The 18,404-nt window shown below is 35.4% G+C and overlaps 1 protein-coding gene across 2 annotated transcripts in view; it reads left to right on the top strand.

Annotated features, from left to right (window-relative positions):
* Positions 1-18,404, top strand: part of ADGRB3 (adhesion G protein-coupled receptor B3) — a 765,428-nt gene that overhangs the window by 483,706 nt on the left and 263,318 nt on the right. The window lies entirely within an intron of this gene.

The raw sequence follows: 18,404 nt of genomic DNA, 5'->3' as shown, positions 1-18,404 counted from the left end.
TATCTATCTATCTATCTATCTATCTATCTATCTATCTATCTATCTATGTTTGAAGCTAGCTTGATTCGGCCATATTTATTTTCAGACATAAGTATCACCTAATAGCCATGTTGATTTTGATTTTCATTATTATAGGTTTCTAATTGAGGAACTATTATGGTCTACATGTAAAGGGATAAATTTGCACAATATGGATTTACACAACTGAACTGCAAAATTACAAATTAACAACCATTTTGTATTTTTATGCATTCATAGGGAATGAGTGTAATATAGGTGACTAAATATTAAAGTTAGAAAAAGTAAAATAGAGTTTTCCTCATATAAGTACAAATTAAGTCAAATCTCACCTGCCTTACAAGTTCAAGGGCAAGAACTTTTACCTCCTGCCTCTGAAATTTTCTGAAAATATTCTTGCAGATTGTTCAACATTTATTCAGCAAATATATACTGAGATTCTATGTCCCTGGCACGATTCTAGATTCTGGGACTCTAACAGTGAACTAAATAGGCAAGCATCTTCACTCTCCTATAAATTATGTTCCAGTGGATGGAGATAGATAATAAACAAGATCATTAGAAAAGGTAATAAGCTGCATCTGCTATACAATAAATGCTATACAGAAAGATAAAGCAGGAGAGAAACATATCAATAATGGGGTGGTAAGAATAAGGCCATTTTATGTACAGCACCTAGGGGAAAAATTACTGAGAAAGTGACATTTGAGAGAGACTTCATGGGAGTAGGGGAGAGAGTCATATGTGGAGAAGAGAGTTATTCAAAGACATACTGCAAAGGCCAAGTTAGAACACATCTGGCCTTTTACAGGAGGAGTAAGGTGGTCAATATGACCATAGAGGAGTGATAGAAATTTAAGAGATGAGGACAGTAGGATGAAAAACATACAGAGCATTATAAACTTTTGTAAGGACTTAATTACTTGGAGTAAAGAACCAGTGGAAGGTTTTGGAAAGAGGGCTTACATAATTTGGCTTCTTTACAAATATCTCTTCCTTACGTTTTCACTTAATTATTACCTTACCTGAAAATACACTTGTAGGATCAAATTATCCTTCCTATAAACATTAGAGGCATCATTGACCCCAACCATGCAACATTGCAGGACTCTGAATTTTGTTTTTCTTGTAGGTGACATTTTTAACTATAATTTTTAACATATCTTTATATTTTACATAGATTTGTTGTCCAAATGAATGTCTTTTTTCCAAAATACCTGCTCATGTAGCTGAAGATTCTGATCTTTCTGTGTCCTATTGAAAATGCCATTATTTATTTCCCTTTTTATTTATTCTTTATTATCTCATACTTTTTAACACTTCTGTTACATAAATTGATGGGATTTCTGTGTTTCCCATGCGTCTTAATTTTTTCTTTTATAATTTCCACATGTTTATCTTTTTCTGCACTACAGACTGCCTGAGTTAGAATTCTGTAGCGGCCAACTTCATTTGCTCTGTGACCTTGAGCTAGTTATAACTTCAAACTATTCATCTCAGTGTGTATGTGATTCTTCATCTAGAAAACAAGGATAACATTAATACCTACATTAGAAGAATGTTGTCAGGTTTACATAACTTTATAGAGACTGACAAGTTAATGTAAGCTATCTTTCAGATCACCAATTCAGTATTCAGTTGTCTTCAGTCTAATAATGAGCAGATCTTTCGAATTTCTAAAAAGTTATGACAATTATAATTTCAATTTCCAAGGATATTTTCTACTTTTTTACTTATTCTTTCTATATGGCATGCTATTCTTTTTTTCCATATATGCAATACGCTATCAAATATCTGGAGGAAAATCGTTAGAACAATGTAAAGTTCTTTTCTTCACCAAATTAATTTTTTTTTCTATTTCCTCTAGAGTCTGCCATTCTATTTCTATTTCCTGGCATTTTTATTTTTGCCATTTTTTTCTTCTTTAAATGCCTTAAAGTGCTCAGTTGTCAGTCTATATTTACGGATGAAGAATGTAGCTTCCTAACATATGAATGGCTGGCTCTGGGGGAATCTTATGTGTGGTGGAAGTCTTTTTCTCCTGATAACATCCTTTTGGGTGGGAAGGATCACTTCAGGGTCTACATCACCAGGTGGAGGTGTTGACAGGCAGGCTTCCTCTTAGGGTCCACGGACAAAGGACAGGCAGGCAGACCAGCCTATTGCCAACCTAACATCCCTCTTGGACGGTGTTACCTTTCCCTGTTTGTGTAATCCTTTTATATCATTTGCAGAAGTGCAGAGTTCCCTTAGTCTCTATTCCTATTCTTACTTCAGCTCCTAAGCACATTACAAGGAGCTCTCCCCAGACAGATCACCACTTCTCTGGGAGATTTCTCAGGCTTTAACTCAATTGTTTTGTGCACAACTGCTATAGTCGGAATGTTTTTTGTCCCTCATATTCATGTGTTGTAATCTCATCCCTCAAGCTGAGAGCATGAGGAGGTGAGGACTTTGGGAGGGTTAAGACCTCATGATTGTAATTAGTGCCTTTATAAAAGAGAAACCACAGAGATCCCTTGCCGCTTCTGCCATGTGAAGCCATGGCTGGAAGGGACGGTCTATGAACCAGGAAGCAGGCCTCCACCAGACATTGAATCTGCTGTCACCTTGATCTTGAACTTCCCAGCCTTCAGAACTCTAAGAAATAAATTTATGTTGTTTATAAGCCACTCACACTATAGTATTTTATTACAGTTGCCCAAACAGACTAAGATAATATCTAAAGAAAAGGGGAGATCTTACTAACCCAATCACCCTTTATTTAATTTATTTAATGAATTTGAAAGTTATGTAACGCTTTTTTAAAAACAACATTGCTTACCTCCCACTTTGAAGGTAATTTGTTCTGTTCCAGTATCTCTTTCAACCATTTCCATTCATATCCATGTTCTCAAGATTTGAACTTGGCCCTTGGTTCCCATTCTTAAGAATATGTTGTATGCCATTTCAGTGAATTGAGGAAGCAGTAATGGGATGAAGAATCTTGTGTTTTGTCCACCATTTGGGTCAAAGTCAAATCCATGACTTTTAATTTGTACTTCTTGTGCTTTTTTCCTCAGTTACTGTTTATGAATATGCACTAAGTGTATTTCTGAATATGGACTAGTTACAAATAAAACCTAACATAGTAATTTGTAATATAGGATGGTACACAGTATCAAGAAATTCTCTTCCTTCTTGTATTAGAGATCCCCAGAGAAACAGAAACAATAGGAAATGATAGATAGATAGATAGATAGATAGATAGATAGATAGATAGATAGATAGAAACATACATACATACATACACACACACATATATACACATATAAAGACATATGAGAGGAGATTTATTAGGGGAATTGGTTCACACAATAGTGGATAAGTCTCGCAGTAGGCCATCTACAAGCTAGAGAACCAGCAGCATTGGGAGAGTGGGGAAGCCAGTGGTGTAGTTGTCAAGCCAAAAGTCTATGAACCTGGCAGGCTGCTGTGCAAGTCCCAGAGTTAAAAAGTAGGAGAACCTCAAGTTCTGATATCCAAAGGCAAGAGAAGAGGGATGTTCCATCTTTAGAAGAGAGAATTCACCTTTTCTGTGCCCTTTTGTTCTATCGAGGTGCTCAGATTATTAGATGGTGCCTGCCAACATTGGAGAAGGGTGTATCTTCCTTACTCAGTCTACTGATTTAAATGCCAATCTCTTCCAGAAATACCCTCACAGACATACCTAAAAATAACACTTTATCAGCTATCTGAGTATCCCTTAATCTAGTAAGGTTGACACCTAAAATTAACCATCACACTTACCTTCCTTTAGAGTTTGACCTTTCCAACTCTAAGCCGAATGTGCTGAATTGCTCTAGAGGGAACTCTATGATAACAACAATAGAGTTAACTCATTAGCTCCTAAATTAGAGGACTCTTTTTCCCCTCAGTCCAGACTCTCTTCTTCCCTAGTAGAATATGAGACAGAATTGCTTTGCTGGAATTTGGCCCCAGGTATACCTAAGTGTATAGGAAATTGAGATTGGGTTGGAAGCTGGAGAGAGAAGAGGAACTTTTGAGAATAGTGTGTGGGAAGCAAAAGTGAGATGTTAGTCTTCCCTGTTTCCACCATGGGGATATGTGTTCAACAATCTTCCTATCACACTTCAGAATTTCAGCGAACAATGAAGATTACCATCCAGTTTCCTGGCTAAAATTTTCCTGGTTGCAGGACTGCCTGATCCATTCTCAATTCTAAAAATTGTAGCCCTGAAGTGGCGTTAAAACATTCATCATAAGCCCACCAAAACACATTGTATTTATTATTTCTCTTGTTTAGACTTCCAAGCCCAATTATGTCTTAGTATATTTTAGGCAATCAATAAGTATTAATTGATTCCATACTGGAGGGAAAAGGATGGCACAGTACTGTGGAATCATTTCCTGCTTAATGTCCTTTCTTTAATCGCCAAATGAAGGTATGTTGGTCTGGCTGTTTTCTCTAAGTTTGAAATGACAAATTTAGCTTCAATTCCAATTTCTATTCAGTAACTGAGTGACTTGGGACATATCATTTGACTTTTCTGTGTCTTACTTTTCTCTAAAAATGAGTATAAAATATAAATCACTTAAAGTATACTCAGTTTGATATACAAAACATAACTGGATCATGGTGAGTATTCACATAAAAAATTAACTTTCCCTCCTTGCCTTTTTTGCACTACAAAAATCCAGGTTTATTCCAAAATATACTAACCTCTTATTTAGGTGTGATTCCTCTTTCAAAAAATTTTAGATATTAAGAACAACTTGGGTGCAAGATAGCGTTACATAACTGTAAATGTTAAATCTATATTACATGAATGTTCCAGTGACCTGGAAGTTTGTGTGAGGCAGGACCAACAGAGCAAAACTACAGCCAAGATAATAGTTTTGGTTTTTGTTTCTGTTTTTTTTTTCTGGCATGGCATTTGGACATAGATGTCTTTAAAGGTCTCCTTCATACATACCCCACAAAGAGATACTAAAGCCTTCTTCTCTCTAGAGGGAAAAGAAATGAAATGTTAAGAGTCAGTATGATATGTTCACTCATGGACAGATTCTTCATTTTGTAAAAAATATATATATATAGTTATTCTCTTTGCAGTGAGAAATTGTAGATGGGCTGTACCCATTCTGTGAAAGGTGCCAGCTGACTGTGAAGTGTCTATATCTATTATCAGTATTTAGGACACATCCTCTTACGTTCGCCATCACCTGTCTGCTCATAAGAGAGTATCTAAGATCTATCCCTTTATTTGAAAGTCAAATGTATTTCTGTATCTTTGCCATACAATTTTACTTAAAGACTTAATTCCCCAAAGCCAAAATGACAAAAGCCACAGTTTTGAGTCATCTATTAAAATGTAAAGCCTCAGTTTAAGTGAAGAATGCTGTTAGGGAATCCTGTGGTCTATGACTTGAAGACAATTATTTGTTCTGTAACAGTAATATCAACAACTTAAAATGTTCCTTCTCTGCCTGTAATTCATAGTAACTGTAATCATAGACTTTCTACTGAGGTCTTTTTCTACTGTCTGATAAATCATACACTAGATACAAACCCACCCTACTACCAAAAGAAAAGAAAACAACTCCAGGAATCATCGATCCGGGCTTGAAGCCAAGCAATCGATTTTTAGTACTTTCTCAACAAGCCACGCAATGAAAATGTAAATGAAATGGTACTATTTTCTCCTCAGACTCTTTTTTCAAAATGTAGGTTTAGCTTTGTTTAAATTGACTGTTTTCAGACCATCTTCAAGGAACTTGGTTATTCCAGTTTAGGGACCTTCATATCCCAATTTCACATTAACTATAATTCCCATGTTCCTTATAACTTTGCAATAATTTGCCTGAATAAAAACTTAAGGATCAACTTAGATATATTGAATGTCTTCTCACTTCAGGTTGCAGAATTAGCACTGAGACAATTCGGTCTCATCTAAGTCTTCATGCAACCGATAGACCGATTCGTTTCAAGTTACGAGTCCTTCCCCCATGTGGTGCTCATTTTAGTAAGCCTTTTCTTAGGGTAGGTGATTTACTTTTCTGAACTATCTCTAGAATATACATTCCTTATGATACTTATGAACAGTAACCATGTTTTAACCCTCTGTGCTCACTTTCACAGCTTAATGAGGTGGGTACTACTATTATCTTCTTTATACTCATACGTTAATTTGAAATGCAGAACCCAAGTAACTTGGCCAAACCACACAATTAGTGTGTAAAGTAGCAAAAACTTCAGCTCAGGTAACTTTTAAATCCTATCTTATGCTCTCTACTCACTAGTAGAAATAAGGAATTCTGGGTATGTGTATGGAATTAAATTAATGCCTATGGAATGCACTGGAACTTTTTAAAATTGCAGATGATGCACATGAAATAAAAACAGAAAAGTGAAAGATAGAATAAGGAAGTTAAAGAATAGCATCAAAGAAAGAATAGGAATTAAGATGAAGAACAAAATAAGTCCAAGTGAAGAAATTAGTGACAAATAAAGAGAAAAGAGTTCAAAAGAGCTTGAAAAACAAAAAACATAAGAACATTGGAAGAAGAGGGTGTTACATAGAAAAGTCTTAAGAAAACATTGACTTTCTTAAGTCAATGGACTGGGAAGAATATCACAAATTGAAAATATAAAATTAAAAAGTTTCATTCTTAAAATTGCCACACATATGCTATTACATTATTGCTTCCCGGTTTACACACACTGTAATCTCAGCATCCCAGTCTTGGTTCTATATGAACAAATATCAGACACCAGTTCAGGTCAGGTGTAAATGATGTAATTTCACTGAACTACAACTGTTGATGACTAATCATTGAGTCTTTACATTGCACAAAACAGAGAAAGAATTGTACTGTATGAATTCTTTTTAGTGCAGAAATGCAGTATCAGTCCTTTCCTGGAATATCTTTCCTAGACTCTGTTTCATTGCATTTTCCCTTTCCAGTAAATAATCTACAGTAATTGTTTATAACCAACTTTTATAGAATCTAGTTGGTTACCAAAATACTGGAAAATCCCTTGTCTTAGTCCATTCAGGTTGCTATAACAAAATATTATAGACTGGGTAACTTAGAAAAAAACAGAAATTTATTCCTCACAGTTCTGGAGGCTGAGAAGTCCAAGATCAAAGAGCCAACAGATACAGTGTCTAGTGAGGGCTACTTTCCTGATGGTGTCTTCTTGCTCTGTCCTGATATGGTGGGAGGGAAAAATGAGCTCACTTGGGCCTCTTTTAAAAGGGCAGTAATCCCAATTACGTCTCTACCCTCATGACCTAGTCACCTTTCAAAGGTTCCACCTCCTAAAAATTATCACAGTGGACATTAGGATTTTAACGTGTGAATTTTGTGGTTATATAAGTATTCAGACTATAGCAGCTGTGTTTCATTCTTGTCATGTATTGTCTTGGCTATCTTAGCATGCCCAATTCTGAACACATTGTCACCCAAATCATATTTGTGACCTCTCATGCAATTATCCCCCACTGACACTAGTGTTCTTCTAAGAGAGAAGGATGCTATTTTGAATTGACTAAAGTAGCTTTTAGTCAATTCAAAATAGAAATTCAGCCCCCCCCCCCCCCCCCCCCCGACTGGGCTCCTTTTTCTTCCTGTTTCTTTATTTTGGATTTCTTTATTTAAAGCGTTTTTGTTGTCTTTTTTGACTACACTGGTTTTAGTAGTTATGCATTGTGTTTCTTGGGTTGTTTTCTAAGTATTTACCCATTATTATTAAGTTGTAAACTTGATTTAACAAATTCTAATGTGGATCAGTATCTCAGCTTTTTTCTTGAATGACACAATGATCTCAGCTCTTTAACTCCTGTCATTATGCCCTCCTGGCATATGTAAATGATATATGAAAGATATATCCTTTAGTGGTTCTTCCACCTAGCAAATCATACCAGAGACCTCTCTCAACATGTTTTTATTTGATGTTCACTATCTAAATGATGTAAGATATAGGGTTTTTTGCTAAGTTTTCCTCAAATTTTAATTACTTTTTATAAGAAAATAAAATCTCCAAATGAAAATTAAGAACCACTAAAACAGAATAATGTTTTTAAAAGAAGACATGAACTTCAAATGTTGGAATATAGCCATTAATTATTTCAGTATTAAAATCTGGTATAAGTTAGCTTGAAATAAGAAGAAAAAAAAAGAATGTTCAACTCCATACCCTTTCAGTATAAGATATTTAATTAGAAGTCATGCAATTATTGCAGAAGTCAAAGCAAGTCCTGAAAGCTAATATTGGAAATTATCTTTAGCTAAAATGGGATCAAGAAATGACATTGAAAATTCTCGGTATGTCTGACACCAAACAGTATTGAAGAAAGTAACTTAGGTTTGAATACAAGTCCATGGTATATAATTTCAATAAGTACAGTTTCTATGTGTGTCTCCACAGTTAAAGCACAAGGATTTTCTTTTTCTTTTTTTCTGAGACCTGTCTCAGGTTTTTGGGTTTCACACTACTTCTGGTCATCCACCTTGAATGCCCAGTCCTGAAGTGGTTTTAATTGCGTAGAAAATATACAACAATTTAAAGTGATAAATACTATATACTAAATACTATAAATATTGTATACTATAAAATGAGCTATTTATTTAAATTTTATAACAAGTACATTTAACTGCCTTCCTTTTTTTTTTTTTTTAATTCTACTTTAAGTTCTGGGATACATGTGCCAAACGTGCAGGTTTGTTACATAGGTATACATGTGCCATGGTGGTTTCCTGCACCCATCGACCCATCATCTACATTAGGTATTTCTCCTAATGCTATCCATCCCCTAGCCCCAGAAACCCTGACAGGCCCTTTTTTGAGATGTTCCTCCCTGTGTCCATGTGTTCTTATTGTTCAACTCCCACTTTTGAGGGACAACAAGCGGTGTTTGGTTTTCTGTTCCTGGGTTAGTTTGCTGAGAATGATGGTTTCCAGTTTCATCCATGTCCCTGCAAAGGACATGAACTCATCCCATTTTTATGGCTGCATAGTATTCCATGGTGTATATGTGCCATATTTTCTTTATCCAGTCTATCATTGATGAGCATTTGGATTGGTTCCAAGCCTTTGCTATCGTGAATAGTGCTGCAATAAACATATGTGTGTATGTGTCTTTAAAGCAGAATTTATAATCCTTTGGGTATATACCAAGCAATGGAATTGCCGGGTCAAATGGTATTTCTGGTTCTAGATCTTTGAGGAATCGCCACACTGTCCTCCACAATGGTTGAACTAATTTACACTCCCACCAACAGTGTAAAAGCGTTCCTATTTCTCCACATCCTCTCCAGCATCTGTTGTTTCCTGACTTTTTAATGATCACCATTCTAACTGTCATGAGATGATATCTCATTGCAGTTTTGATTTGCATTTATCTTATGAACAGTGATGATGAGCTTTTCTCCGTATGTTTGTTGGCCACACAAATACTTTCTTTTGAGAAGTGTCTGTTCATGTATTTCACCCACTTTTTGATGTGGTTGTTTGGTTTTTTCTTGTAAATTTGTTTAAGTTCCTTGTGGATTCTGGATATTAGCCCTTTGTCAGACTGATAGATTGCAAAACTTTTCTCCCATTCTGTAGGTTGCCCGTTCCCTCTGATGATAGTTTATTTTGCTGTGCAGAAGCTCTTTAGTTTAATTAGATCCCATTTCTCTATTTTGGCTTTTGTTGCCATTGCTTTTGGAGTTTTAGTCATAAAGTCTTTCCCCATGCCTGTGTCATGAATGACATTGCCTTTGTTTTCTTCTAGGGTTTTTATGGTTTTAGGTCTTATGTTTAACTCCTTAATTCACCTTGAGTTAATTTTTGTGTAAGGTGTAAGGAAGGGGTTCAGTTTCAGTTTTCTGCATATGGCTAGCCAGTTTTCTAGACACCATTTATTAAATAGGGAATCCTTTCCTCATTGCTTGTTTTTGTCAGGTTTGTCAAATACCAGATGGTTGTAGATGTGTGGTGCTATTTCTGAGGGCTCTATTCTGTTCCATTGGTCTATATATCTGTGTTGGTGCCAGTACCATGCTGTTTTGGTACCAGTACCATGCTGTTTTGGTTACTGTTGCCTTGTAGTATAATTTGAAGTCAGGTAGTGTGATGCCTCCAGCTTTGTTCTTTTTGCTTAGCTTTGTCTTGGCTATGCAGTCTCTTTTTTGGTTCCATATGAAATTTAAAGTAGTTTTTTTCTAATTCTGTGAAGAAAGTCAACAGTAGCTTGATGGGATAGCATTGAATCTGTAAATTACTTTGGACAGTATGGCCATTTTCATGACATTGATTCTTTCTATCCATGAGCATGGAATGTTTTTCCATTTATTTATGTCCTCTCTTATTTCCTTGAGAAGTGGTTTGTAGCTCTCCTTGAAAAGGTCCTTCACATCCCTTGTAAGTTGTATTCCTAGATATTTTACTTTCTTTGTAGCAATCGTGAATGGGAGTTCACTCATGATTTGGCTAAAGAAGTTGAATCCCTGAACAGACCAATAATAAGTTCTGACATTGAGGCAGTAATTAATAGCCTAGCAACCAAAAAAAGCCCAGGACCAGACAGATTCACAGCCAAATTCTACTAGAGTTACAAAGAAGAGCTGGAACCATTCCTTCTGAAACTATTCCAAACAATAGAAAAAGAGGGACTCCTCCCTAACTCACTTTATGTGGCCAGCATCATGCTGATACCAAAACCTGGCAGAGACACAACAAAAAAGGAAAATTTCTTTTTTTTTTTTCTAATTATTTTTATTTTAAAGTTTTGGGGGAATAGGTGGTGTTTGGTTGCATGAAAAAGTTCATTCACAGTGATTTCTGAGATTTTGATGCACCCATCACCCAAGCAGTGTACTGTACCCAATATGTGGTCTTTTATCCCTCACCCCCATCCTACCCTTCAAAGTCTCCAAAGTCCATTATATCATTCTTATGCCTTTACATCTTCATAGTTTAGCTCCCTTTTATAAGTGAGATTGTTAAGACGTTTTGTTTTCCATTCCTGAGTTACTTCACTTAGAATAATGTTCTCCAACTCCATCCAGGTTGCTGCAAATGCCATTATTTTGCTACTTTTTATGCCTGAGTAGTATTCCATGGTATACATATACCTCATTTTCTTTATCTATTCGTTGGTTGATGGGCATTTTGGCTGGTTCCATACTTTTGCAATTGTGAATTGAAGCACAAGGATTTAAACGGGACTCTGAGAATTGGCCCTCTTGAATATGCTTTAAATAAACACTCTCTCTACAAACGATCCACTCCATTCTTCCTCCCTTTTTGGTCACTATTTATGCTCTCTACCCTCATCCACCAATTCAATTCTTACCCTTTACTGAGGGTTCAGGGTAAATCCTATTTTCTCCAGAAAGCATTTCCTCAACATTGTAACTTCCTGTATCTTTTAGAGCACTGATTGTTTACACTGGCCACCACATATTACATTGTTGTCTCAGCTAAGTTGTGTATTGTTTTGCCAAATGCACTGTGAAAACATATTTGGTATTGGGGACCATAGCTTTTACTTCCCTGTAATCCCCATAGCACTTCATATCTCATATTGCAGAAATGGTTCTTACTACCTTTCTTAGTCCAGTAGTAAAAGTCAGGCAGTTTGAAAAGAGTACAGGATGGTACAAGAAATTGTAAGGATGGTTTCTGCCTCATGAACTTAGTAAGGTTCTTTACTACTTCATAAAGTTACTGATTCTTTATGAGGCAGAAACATATATGTATATATGTATATGAACCTTCAATTAGAGAACCTTAGGGGTGTGTGTATATATACATATATATGTATATGTGTATATATATATTTTGTGTGTGTATATATACCTAAAATAATTGGAAAATAATTTTAAGATTTTACACAATACATGAATGAAAGGAAATATGGAAATATAAGCTAGATGGCTATGTTTCAAAAGGAATTGAAGAGCAACATCTCCATAGAATACAATAAGTTAAAAGAAGGTTGATTACATAGGTTTTAATATGCATTTTTTTAAAATATAAGTGTCATTTGTGGTATAAAGCAAACTCTGTTTAGCGTTTTTTTATTATTTTCTGGAAATATAATGTATTTTCACATTATTTTCTGAGGGGTATAAATTTCAATATATTGAGCATTCCATTTAAAAGGGACCCTTATGTACTCTATAGAGACATGAAGAATCAGCTACCCAAATGGATGTTAAATAATAAAAAGAAGCTTTTAAAATTCCAGGTAAGTAACAGAACTGATTATGCTAAGTAGTGAGTTCATTGTCCATTATAGACTTCTTATCTTCTATTTTCTTCTGGAAGCAGCCTAACAGATATAAGTACTATTCAGCAAAAATCACAACGACTTTATTTTTGGTGGAGATTTTGATGCATTACAGCAAGCCTCTTTAAATATAGTGTTTACAGATTTTTACCTGGTGACATTGATTTCAATAGAGTCCATTAAGATGTCTTCTATAAGCTAATTTAATGCCAAGAAAAATGTAGTTACCTTTGTAAAAACCATGTTCTCTTAATTCATCAGAATAAATGTACTGTCATATTAAGCAAGGGAAAAAGCTATACATGAATTAACTTCTATGTATGAATTTTCTAGGTACAGAAAACATGGCATTTACACTTTTTATTTCATTATTAAGGAAAATTTTGTCTCAGCTCAAAAAAATCCATCAAGTTAAACACATTAATTATTAGGAATTTGCAATTTCCTGTGTCTAAATAATACCAAAGGACCAATTTCAACTCTTAACTTGGAAAATTCAGCAACTTGTGTTTTTTGACTTATGGTTATCAAAAACCTGCCTGAAAATAAAAGGTTCATAATATCCAGGAAAAGAGACTATAGGGACTATCAGGAGAACAAGAAAAAATGCCAAGTGTTGAATTTGGAAAAGTCATAACAAGTTAGTCTGTAGCAATAAACAGAAAGTAAAACAGAAAATGTTCCCTCTACAAAAGATTCCCTGTGGAATTGAAATGAACTTCAAGGAAATGTACCAAGACATAACTTTGATTTAGCCTTCACCAGGGAAGGTAGAAAATCACAAGAACCAAAATTAAATAACTTGTGATATCTCTTTCCTAGGACACTCTTTACTGAAAAGCAGTAATGTCAGAAATATACCCCTAGTATGAATATATGTATATGTACATATATAAATTTGTGTTTATGTATGTGGGTGTGGACATAGATATGTAGGCATGGCTGTGTGTGTATATACACAAATATATGTATGTAGTTGTAAATAGGATGCAAACTATAGTAGCCATAAAAAAATTTAGAACTTAAGAAATGTCATCCTAAATAAAACATTGGTTTCTCTCTCTCATATTCTGTATGTAATGCTGGTACCAAAAAATAATTTCTGAGAAGCACAGTTACAATCCATGATGATAACCTCAAAAAAAAATGAGGGAATGTATACTTACAACTTTTCTCTATAAATGTAGCACTTAAAATGTAAATAAGCTCTCCTTTATATGTGGAGCAGCCTATGCTAAATGCTACTGATGCTTTATGAAGCAGAAACATACATCCAACTACACTGAAGAGTAATGAGTTTCTTTTATTTTAATATTAGATTCATCGTCTACTTCTATATGTCTATATATTTGTTATTATATAAACAAATCCATTTTCTCCTAAAAATCGCCTTCATGTTGTTTTTCTTTTGGTTATTCTCAACCTACCATTTTTTTTTTCTTCTTCAAAATGGAGAATTCACATTTTCTTCACTCTTTAACCTTTTTCCTTTGATCATTTCAGTTCCTTTGCTTTGAAACTTCTTTATTTCCTTTAGTAGCCATAGCCATATTTAAAGCCCAGGACTTCCAGTTGCAGCTTGTTTTGGTGACATGCATATCTAGATAGAAGAGAAAATTTATCTTTCTACTTTGAATAGTGCCCAGATTTTTATGGCACTTTCTGTTTGTATAAACACATTACGTACAATGAATAGATAATGTTTTCTACAGGGTCAATGATGTCATTGGGTACAGAACCAATTCAATCCCTCACTGCTAGTTTCCTCCGTTTTAAAAATCATTATCTTTTTCCAATAGAAAATATCTTTCTACTTCTCATCCCACAGATGCAGTGGTGTTTCTTTTTTTTTTTTTTTTTTTTTAGTAAGATCTTTTTGAGCCTCAAATGTGAAATTAAAATAAATGACCAGTGTGGTTTCTTGTAACTCCTACATTTTGTGAGTTCCAATGTAGAATCTTAATGCAAACATTTATCCAAAGTCCTTTCCTCTTGTCTCTATGCAGACTTGTTTTACTCTCAAAAAAGTTACCTTTGGCCCAGTTGGTTATATTTGAATACTTTTTCAGTGATTTTATCCCTTGCTAAATACCCCCATTAATTCACAAAATGATAAAGTAAGCCTATGAACATACATTTTCTGTGTTTTTTTGGATCATCTAGATGGACTAGCTGATGCTGTGGCAAATCAAACACACACATACATACACACACACACACACACACACAAAATAAGTAAATAAATAAATAAATATATAAATCAGTAGCTTAAAAGAGCAGTTTCCAAAACTAGAGAGCTCACTATATTAGTTACTGTAAGAAATAGCCCCTTATCTGGGTGTGGTGGCTCACGCCTGTAATCCCAACACTTTGGAAGGCTGAAGTGGGCAGATCACAAGGTCAGGAGTTCGAGACCAGCCTGGCCAATATGGTGAAACCCCCATCTCTACTAAAAATACAAAACTAGCTGGGCACGGTGGCAGGCTCCTGTACTCCCAGCTACTCAGGAGGCTGAGGTAGGAGAATCACTGGAGCCCAGAAAGCAGAGGTTTCAGTGAGGCAAGATCACACCACTACACAGAGCGAGACTCTGTCTCAAAAAAAAAAAAAAAAAAAAAGAAAGAAAGGAAAGAAAAAAAGAAAAGAAATAGCCCCTTAATGTACGATGTCTAAACACAATAGATACCTTTCTCTACCTCATGTTTAGGTGAAAAGGTTGGCAGAATGGCCTTCCTCCATGCTGTCAGCAACTCAGTTGATAAACATGTTGGCACCTTTAGTATGTCTTCAGTGGTTGCCTTGGGGTCAGGCCCATTCTAGACATCAGGAAGTACAGAATAACATGGAAGAGTAAATGTGGGAGATTTTAATTACCCAGACCTAGAAATGGTACCCGTCATTTCCATGGACATTCTCTTGTTCAAAACTGTATCCCACAAAACTATACTTAACTTTAAGAAAGAAGCCTGGAATATATGGCTTACTGTGTTCCCAGGAAGAAGAAAAAAATTGTGGAGACTAGCTGGCAGTCTCTGCCGCATCCACTTTATTCAACAATACTGTTCCAGCATCAGAAAAATGTAGGAAGACACTAGCTACAGGCAGTGTGGTTAACTATTTCAAGATCTTCAGTGTTGCCAAAGTATATTCAACTGCCAATTCCCAGAGCCGTCTTGTGGCTCAGGCATAGCTATGTAATGATTCTGACGTGGTACCATCATTTTATCATAACTGGTTACTGATAAACTTCAGTGGCAGCCAGTGTTCAGGTGTTCACTGTACAAATGTACCAAAACAAAAGTGAGATTTAAAATAAACCTTAATAACCCTCATGCTCAACATACCCATTTTCAAGTCATTTGATTCTTTCATAAATTATTTCTTGGAAAAGGAAATTGGCTTAATGTCAGATTCTTCAGTGGTGAAAATGAATTATCAGGTACCATAAATGCTTCTTTATTGGAGGTGCTATTTTTTTCTTTCCTAAATTCTAAATTAATGAGATTTACACTATTAAGTTTATGAAATGCTAGGTTAACGAATTATAACGAGAAATAAGAGTATTTCATTGTAAAGCTGCCATTGATACTAAAAAGAACAGCTAAATGAATAAATTCACATCATAATTCAAATAACTAAGAGAAGCAAAGGTTATAAAAGGAAAAAATTTAAATTGAGAAAAATTGCTTTATGCCTGTCAGAATACTCTAGAGGAAAATATTATTTGACTTTTAAAGTTAACTAGTGCATGACTCTATTCACAGTAATCAGATCCTGGTTTTTGTGTTTACCCTAAACCCCAAAATTTCTATTTAAAAACTGACCAATACAGAGAGAAATTACTCAAAATGAGACGGCTATGCTGAGTGTCAGTTCATGAGTTGTTCAACTCTATTTTCATGCCCTTTCACCTTACCACCTCCCTAGACCAGGTACCCAGTTGCACCTAATAGTCTGGAGCTTTCCCAAGATAGCACTTTACCGGGGCTGCCCTTTTAGCTGGTCCAGTGCTGCTCACCTCTACTCACCCAGTTTCCTCTCCTGCTGTCAACGTTCATCTAGCCTGGCAGCAGTCCCGCAAGGACTTGTCCCCTCAGGCACTCACATGCCAATAAATGCCTGTGTGACTCACTGATATTCAGACTCGTTGGTTCTTTAGTACCCTGTTAGTACAAAACGTAACTGCTGATACAGGAATTTCAGGCATTCTGCACTCAGTGAGAGATGTTATTGTGGGTGTATCGTCATTGTTTCTCAAATAAAGACACACATCTGTTGGATAAAGTTGCATTTCATGTGAGGAATGGTTTATGTTTATTCTTACATTATAAACTATATATAGAAATATGCAGAAAAGGAGATACACTAGCAACCATTTTTTACTATTATGTGGCATTCACTCCTCCAAGTACTTTATGTATTACCTAAATGAATCCTCCCAAAACCTGTTTATGGATTTTCACCTTTGACAAATGGGGAGATAGGTTTTTAAAGTTATGTAAGTTGTACAAGCTTATCCAACCAGTAAGTGGGAAATACAGTTGGAACACAGATCTGTCTGTTGTCTTAACCACAACTACTGTATCCTGACTAAAATACATATTTTTGTTTCAACTCTCAATATAAAGAGAATAAGTAAGAATATTTTTCTATTTTGAAGGTAATTTAGAAGTCACCTTATCTAAAGCAATTATTTTAATAAGACCTATAGAAATTAAATGCTCTTACTTCAAGGTAGCCTAACTGCTGAACAGCATAGCACAAACTAGAACTAGAGTCTGTATTCTTGCCTTCCACTTCCTACACTATAGCCTAGATAATTCACTGAATATGCCATTTAGAGAAAAATAATCTCTTTCAAAACTTGTCATTTCAGCATCTTAGCATCTTAGATGCAAGCATAGCATGTTGGAAAACTTGGAAAAATTATAAGATTAATAGCAATATACTAATTGACAATATTACATTGATAAATTTATACTTTGAATTCAAAAGTCTCTAACAACTGATATATAAGATTAAATATGACAGTTCTTGGGAATTGTCGCTGGACTCAGCTTTTCAAGAAGAGCACAGGAAAGAACAAAGAAAGAAAAAATTGCAATCTTTCTTGATCAGATCTAAGATTAGAATATGTACATACTCCCATATGAAGAGACCTACTGAGAGGAACTGTCAGCAGAGACCCCCCCCCCACCCCCCACAGACATGAGGAGACATTCACATCGTGAAACAAAATTGCTGTTCATCTGCCTTTGTTGTCATGAGCCAGGGAAGTAACCAGCCTTACGCCAGCTCAAGACTAATCAGCGGGTTGCCCATGTATTAAGAGGATGCAGCTGACATACTATCAGTATGGTATGTGCTTTGAGCAATCTGTTTCATCCTCAGCGATAGGCTTGTGTGGCCCTGACCTTATAACCAAAAGCATGAATTTTCAAGACAGCTGGTCAGGGTGTGGGATGTGTTCTGCAGCTGTTAGGGCCAAGGTACAAGCCCATATAGGGAAGACCTCATGCTTTCAACTTAATTACCTTCAAATCTTAACCAACTAAACTAAGTGGCCATGCATGAAGCCCTTCCTATGCAAATACACTCATATACAACTGTAGACAAAAGACAGACTTCTGTTATGCAAATCAGAGAGGACCATTGTAGGTCCCCAGACCAATTTTTGAGACTATTCTAAATTAACCTCCAAAAAGAAAATGAAGGAACAGATCGGTTTAACACTTGAAATCTTCCTGTGGAGCATACTCTAATTAAAGATACTATATTTTTAAAAAGTGCCAAATTTAAGATCAAAGCATACCGTTAGAGAATTCCATTTTCCCCCATCATTTTCTTAATGATTGTTCATCTTAGGGTTTATGATTCTAAACTCATCAATACTAATTTCAGCTCTTCTTACAGCTAAGATATACTCCATCCTGAGCCATGTCTGTGACCCTTTGAGACAATATATGTGACTGAGTTAGCATTTAGCTTCTAGACCCAACCCTGCTTCTTACTAGCTACATATGGGCAAATCTCAGCTGCCCTGTGCTTTTTTCTTTTTCTTTCTTTCTTTCTTTCTTTCTTTCTTTCTTTCTTTCTTTCTTT

Source organism: Piliocolobus tephrosceles, chromosome 5, assembly GCF_002776525.5.
Source record: "Piliocolobus tephrosceles isolate RC106 chromosome 5, ASM277652v3, whole genome shotgun sequence".
NCBI lineage: Eukaryota > Metazoa > Chordata > Mammalia > Primates > Cercopithecidae > Piliocolobus > Piliocolobus tephrosceles.
This window is presented reverse-complemented; position numbering and strand designations above follow the sequence as displayed.